The sequence below is a fragment of the Nuphar pumila genome, chromosome 1, assembly GCF_984573655.1.
Source record: "Nuphar pumila chromosome 1, dmNupPumi1.hap1.1, whole genome shotgun sequence".
Lineage (NCBI taxonomy): Eukaryota > Viridiplantae > Streptophyta > Magnoliopsida > Nymphaeales > Nymphaeaceae > Nuphar > Nuphar pumila.
The window spans coordinates 176,320,494-176,327,350 of NC_143249.1; the positions used below are offsets into that span (position 1 = coordinate 176,320,494).

The 6,857-nt window shown below is 38.9% G+C and overlaps 1 pseudogene across 1 annotated transcript; it reads left to right on the forward strand.

Annotated features, from left to right (window-relative positions):
- The first annotated feature begins 3,868 nt into the window (after positions 1-3,868).
- LOC149851361 (F-box/kelch-repeat protein At3g27150 pseudogene) lies at positions 3,869-6,338 on the forward strand (annotated as a pseudogene). Its single transcript, XR_016433391.1, has 2 exons — positions 3,869-3,990; positions 4,647-6,338. The product of XR_016433391.1 is annotated as an F-box/kelch-repeat protein At3g27150 pseudogene (transcript).
- The last annotated feature ends 519 nt before the right edge of the window (positions 6,339-6,857 follow it).

The following is a 6,857-nucleotide window of genomic DNA, read 5'->3' on the forward strand; positions in this document are numbered from 1 at the left end:
TGTAAGGTTGCACCATCTTCACTATCCAGTATAGGATTTGATACCCTACAAAAGTCATCCACCATCTTTGCTAATGATGTTTTATGCTAAATTAGTGATCCGGTGGCTACCAGCATCATCTGAAGAACAAGCCTTAAACGTATTGCAGCCATGTGTACCAAGTCTAGCCTGCTTTTGAGAGTTGCAAAAGAATGCAAGGATAATTTGAGAAAAGGGTTCTCAATTTTGCACATGTTAATGCCTTATAAGTGGCTTGATTTGAAGATTTTACCAAGGGACATATACCTTATACACCCTTTATTAGAAGTGAATCTATGAGTAGATATAGATCCTAAAAAAGCTTGTAAGCATGGACATTTTTGGTATTACAGAAAATATGAAGGAGATTTCAGGAAAAAAATGGTTTATTTTTCCACAATGCTGTCTACCTCTTGCTGATATAATTTTCTATTTCTCTCTCTCTTTCTCTGTGTGTGTGTGTGTGTGTGTGAGAGAGAGAGAGAGAGAGAGAGAGAGAGAGAGAGAGAGAGAGAGAGAGAGAGAGAGAGAGATTGTCAAGCCCACCTGGGGCTTTGGGCTGCAAGTAGGGCTAGGGGTTCGGTATCCAACCCATCAGGACACTCGAACTGGAATAAGTGACAAGCAACCTAGCCAGGATCAGGTGCCACCACATGGCACAATTTGAGTGTGCCTCTGCACCTGACTGCCCTCCATCCGCTCTTGGGCCCACCATTGACACTGTCAGCCAAAGATGGATGGCAGTCAGGTGCAGAGGTATCCAAAACTGTGCCATGTGATGGCACATGATCCTGGCTCCAAGCAACCAGGTTTATTTCTGGGTTATTTGGAATTGAAAAAATAAAAGTCCAAGGGAGTAGAAAGCTTGTTAGTTGGAGTTAGTTTATGCATTTAGAAAGGTGACAGCTGCTAAATCTTAGAATTTGGGTTGAGATTACTGGGTGATGCGAATTATTATTTAGATTAGAGATAGATATAAACTTTCTTTTTCTCCCCTTTCAAACAACAAATCAGCCTCTTATCTCATTCGATCACGGTGGGGGAGCAAGTCAAAATAGAAAAGCTAACATTGGGTTTAGGGATAATTAGGGATAATCAGGCTCGAACTGATGACTTCAATGGGAGCGTGGTTTGATAAAAAGCAGATTTGGCCCCTATTAGTAGATAAAATGATTTCTTTCACTTTTGATTTTTTTTATTACCTTCTTTGTGTATGTATAAGACTGAATCCATTAGATTTCTAAAAAGGATTACTAATCCTTAACTTTTCACAACAAAAAATGAAGAAATGATTAATGATATAATCAAATAAACCAATAAATTATTATATATTACTTAATTTATTACTTAATTAATGTTATTTATATATTTATAATATTAATTAGTTACATTACTTATTATTTTATATTCCATCACTAAGATCCATACAACTAAACTAAAGATTGTACACATACTCTTTCATTCCCATATACCCCTCTCACATAATATTATTATACATAATACGTATAAGGTGAAAGATATATGTAATCAGAAATATCTGAAGTTTTTAAGGATAGGGCCTTGTTGAGTTCTTACTCGACCTTGACCCATTCCATAAGAGGTGAAAAGTGTCCCTTGTTTCAAAGAGAGGAGAATGAGTTATTCACATTTCATTTGATGGTCACACGCCAATTGAAAGCTAAGCAGTGTATGCATTTGAAAAGGTGACAGCTGCTAAATCTTAGATTTGGCACTACCACCTATAGGAGGTGGTAGTTACCAAATCTAAGATTTAATGCAAACACAAGACCAAGACAGTTTTACTTTCTTTTTTAAGGGTATAAATTCTCATTTCATCTATGAGAAACATCCACCACAAGGGAGTTTGACCTTTACCAAATACATAAACTCCCACCCCAGCTATCAGTTTCCTAAAGAATATCTAGGGCACACACACATACATATATATAAATATATACTTAAAAAAGACATAAAAATACTCAAAACAAGCAGGGTCATGTTGGTCCCAAGAGAGGTTGGCATAGTGAGGTGGAGTAGCTAGACGGGCAACCAAGGTTCAATTCTCATAGGTATCCCCCCTCTACACAAGTCAACGTGTAGCATAGGCTCTGGAGCAGGGGTCTTAGCTTTGAAGTTTTACCCTGCCGGCACGACGACCATAAGTATATCAAGCTGAGCCAGCACGATCAGGTCTTCATGCAGAGTGTGGTTTCTTCGGGTTATAAATAAATCAAAACAAAAAGAAGGATCACGTTGGATATCTAGAAAAAAACATAACTCAAGCCCGTCTCACATATTACTCAGTTTGGATTCAATTTGTCTTTAATAATGTTTGAACAAATATTTTTATGCTCATATGAGTGTTTAAATTCAAATCTAGGTATAGATAAGTGACACAAACCTGACCCATTGACAGCCCTAGGTGCATCATAGCTTTAAGAGTGGAACTAAGCCACAAAGATTCAGCAGATTAGTTTATTCCTACTGGGAGATACAGAATTCAAACCCCCTAAACTACTCAAACACCACACCAACCGGCCCCTTGTGTAAGCCAGGCCCAGCCATTAGGGTTAGAAACAACTGGGTCTGGCTAAGCTTCACTCAAGCAAAGCCCTCTGAGTAGTACCTCTCGCCGTGAGTAGGGATGCAAATGGGTCGGATTCAAGATGGAGGTTTTGCAAATTTTCGCTGTTTCGGGTAGGATCAGATCTGACTCTATTGATCTGTTCCTAATCAGAACTGTTTGCATCTCTAGTGGTGAGTAGTACCACATAGGGCTATCAACGGGTCAGGTACCCGACCCATCAGGGTGTAACCCGAGCCTGCTCAAATAACAAAGTCTCGGGTTCCGGTTTTTTTCCGGCCATGAAAACAAAATTCCAAACCCATATTCATACAATTTTAAAAAATTACTTTTACTTAAAGTATATATAAAACACTCGGGTTGGGTCTGGCAAAAATCATAACCTAAACCTGGCCTGTATATTGTTCAGATCGACCTGAATATTATTCGATTGGATACTTTTTATGCTCGATACAAGAATTCGAGTTTGGATCGTACCCACCAGTGTTGTCAGTGTACTTATCAGCCTGAATCGGATGATATGTATCGTATTACCATAAAATCGATACGATACTGACCTGAATGGGCTATTTTTAATAAATATAAAAATAGCTTAAATTTATTTTTTAAATATTAGTTTAATGGTTTTAACACGTGTCACGTTTTGATTGATACATAATCTTTTAAATTATTTTTTTGGCCGATTCAGAAGGATTTACTTGAGAATCGGTATGGGCCGATTCACCTGAATCGTTGGCCAAACGATATAGGTCTGATTCCGGTACTGACAACATTGGTACCCGCTACAATGTGTACTTGGCACAGATCCTCGATGAGACCAATGTACTTGAAGCACACGCTTGTGTCATAATTATCTAGATGCTTGACAGTGAGACTCTTTTCAGAATTGCCGAGTCTATGCGGCAAACCTGACTCAGTCCCTGCTGTCCCTGTCCAGCCCTCATTTGATTCCACAAATATCGCACTAAGCTTGGGGGTATCTCTGGATTGCTCAAGGAGATAAACACCATCAAAACTAAATCCAGGCTCAGTTATCAAAATGTCTTTTTTTACTTCCAATTTGTCCACACTCCCACACCCCATCATTTTCTGCGTATATTTAAAGGAGACCAACCTGCATATTTTCTCATATTTAATTGCGTGTTGGCATTCCCCACATTAATATACGCATAACGGGAGGCCAGAAAAGGAAACCCATTTGGCCTTTTTTTATTATTTAAACACTGCTCTCTGTGTTTGATGGTAATCTCTCTCTCTCTCTCTCTCTCTCTCTCTCTCTCTCTCTCACTCACACACACACACACACAATCATGTGCTGCTAGGTATGCTAGGGTTGCTGTTCAAAATAGTGTTGAGGGAGATATCTGGATCACTGTAATTTGCCTCTGGTATTGATCTACTTCCTCGTTTTTGCTTTTCTTGATCATTTTGATGGTGGTTGTTTGTGGATGTAATTAACTTGATTGTTTGTTCGTTTCTCCAAATCTAAGTTGTGGGGTGTTGGTGGTTTGAGATGAGCATCTGGTTGGCAATGAAAAGTGCTTTTTTTTTGCGTGGGGTGGGATTTTGATCACTATGCTCTTGATGTGATGATGGTGCTTTTTGTGGTCCTGAGGTCTGTGTTGGTTGAAGCGTTTCATCAAATAGTTGGTGTGTGCATGTGTGTGTAGATAATCTTGCTATTTTCTACCCCAACATCTGATTTTCTTTATTTTCTTATCAATTCTGTTGCTTTTAAATCATCGGTTGCATGTGGAGATTAAGAGAACTTTTTTCCACTGCTTGTTTTTATTTGTATGTCTGGACATCCAATAGTAGGATTTTGATTCCATGTCAAAAAAAAAAAGTGGGATTTTGAATTTTTGATGGTTTTATGGTGGTGTTTATATGTTTGTGATGGGTATTTTTTGTTTTGAGTGCTGTTTTAGCTACTTCATAAGAGTTTCTGTAAAATCTTGCATTCATATTGCGTGCTTTTGTTTTTCTTGGAACAATTTCTGATGTTTATGTATTCTTTTGTGCCTTGTAAATATGATGGTTTCAGTTTGAACATGGTCATGGTCTTTGTAATTTTTTATCATACAAAGATGACTGGGAATTCAGAGTAGTAACAGAAGGGGAATCCTATGATGGAATCAGAATTGATCTCCCTAGGCACAGGTACAACCTGAGGGGAGACTATCATCTTGTGTTCGTTAACATGGAGTCTGTGAATGGCCCTGAAGGCTCATGTTCTTCGAGAACCAGAGGGAGGCACGGTATTGAAAACAATACAGGATCTGATGAAACTTCAGCTCAACACCTAGTTAGTTCTGACATGGAGGAAAACACTATAGACTCTAGTGATGAACCTCAGGATGCAGATTACTCCATTCCTTTTCTTAACGAAGAACTCGTGCTTTTGATCCTTGCCAGGGTTCCTAGATCTGAATATCCAAAACTTAGTTGTATAAACAAGCAATATTTAGCTTTGGTGAAAAATGGGGAATGGTTCCAGATACGAAGAGTGGCCGGGATTAGTGAAGCTTCAGTTATAATGTTAGCAAGTGGAGATCAATACTGGTGGGAACACTTTCCAAGTTCTGGGCTTTGGAGACAGCTCCCAGATTTGCCTTGTGAACTATCCTTTAAATTTGGAGACAAGGAATCACTCTGTGTTGGTTATCATCTTCTTATTTCTGGTTATGAGAATGAAGTTATGTCCATATGGAGATATGAGTTGCTCACAAACAGTTGGCATAAGGGTCCATCCATGGGAACTCCACGATGCTTATTTGCATCTGCAAATTGTGGAGATGTTGCCTGTGTTGCTGGTGGGGTTGCAAATAGGATAACCTTGAATTCGGCTGAACAATATGATCCTATAAGTAAATCCTGGGAGCCTCTCCCCAGCATGAAAAAGCGGAGGCAGCGTTGTTCTGGGTGTTTCATGGACAATAAGTTTTATGTAATTGGTGGTATGAATGAAGATGGTGGTCTCACCTGCGGAGAATTCTATGACAGAGAAAAGAAAACATGGCATTTGATTCCTGAAATGGTCAATGGTATGTCCAATTCTGTCTCTCAGTCTCCCCCACTTGTCGCAGTCGTGGACAATCAATTATATGCACTTGAAGCCACTTCAAACCGGTTGAAAGTTTACTTGAAGGGGAGCAATTCATGGAAAGACCTGGGCATGGCCCCTGTGAGAGCAAATGACAATAGGGGATGGGGAGTTGCCTTCAAATCGTGGGGTGATAGACTGCTCATCCTTGGCGCAGCTTGGGATGCTGGGGATAATCACTGTCAAGGCCTATCGATTTTTACTTGCCGGCCTGATCCAAATGCAAGAGATTGTCAATGGAATTTTCTTGGGAGGACAAATAACTCCATGGGTCCATTCGTATTCAATTGTGCCATTATGGTAGTATAATTTTAGCCACAAGGTATTCAAGCTTCTGTTTGAATAAAAGCTTAGTAGCCTATAGATGGAAATTGCCTCCAAAGAAGGTAAGAAAACCTATGGCATAAGGATCATATCATCAAGAAGCCTGAAGCATGTCTATCTTCTTATCCATCCTGTAGTTGTAATTGATGTTCTGTTCTATTCCCAAAATCTTGGAATCTGTCTTTTCTTATTTTATCACAGTTGTGTCTGTAAAAGCATTTGTTTGTAGCCATGCATGGTTTGGCCATTGCAATTTATGGTACTAAAGATAAAAGAGAAAGAAACAAACTTGTGCTTTCTGTGTTGCAATTTCTCCTGTATGTGGACTTTCTGATTATTTATTGAAATGTATACAATGGCAGGTTTCACTTTCTTCTTATATTCTAGCTATGAAGGACATCCCTTTTATCAAGTTATGCCTCTCTGAATTCAACAAAGGCAACAAGCCTACATAGCTGGAGCCTTTGTACCATATACTAAGTTTAAATTCACACAGGAATGATGTGTCTCATGTCCATTTTATCGTGTCCTTGTAACATAGGTGGTGCTTACATTCAAGTTTGATGTTGTACATGGCTTATACAGGAAATGATGCAGTTATAAAACTGTAAAGAGGAAACCAAGTTTGATTTTTTCTTTGATCAGAAATTGTTTCTCCTCTTGAATTGCATAAGAAGGGTAACTCCTGCTTCACTGTGGAGCGTTGTCAAGAACCCATCTTCTTATATTCCAACAGTCGAAGATGTTTCTGTTCTTTCACCAAAATAGACGGCCTTAGCGTGGAAATGCCAACATAAACATTTCAATTCTAATGGATCAAATACATAT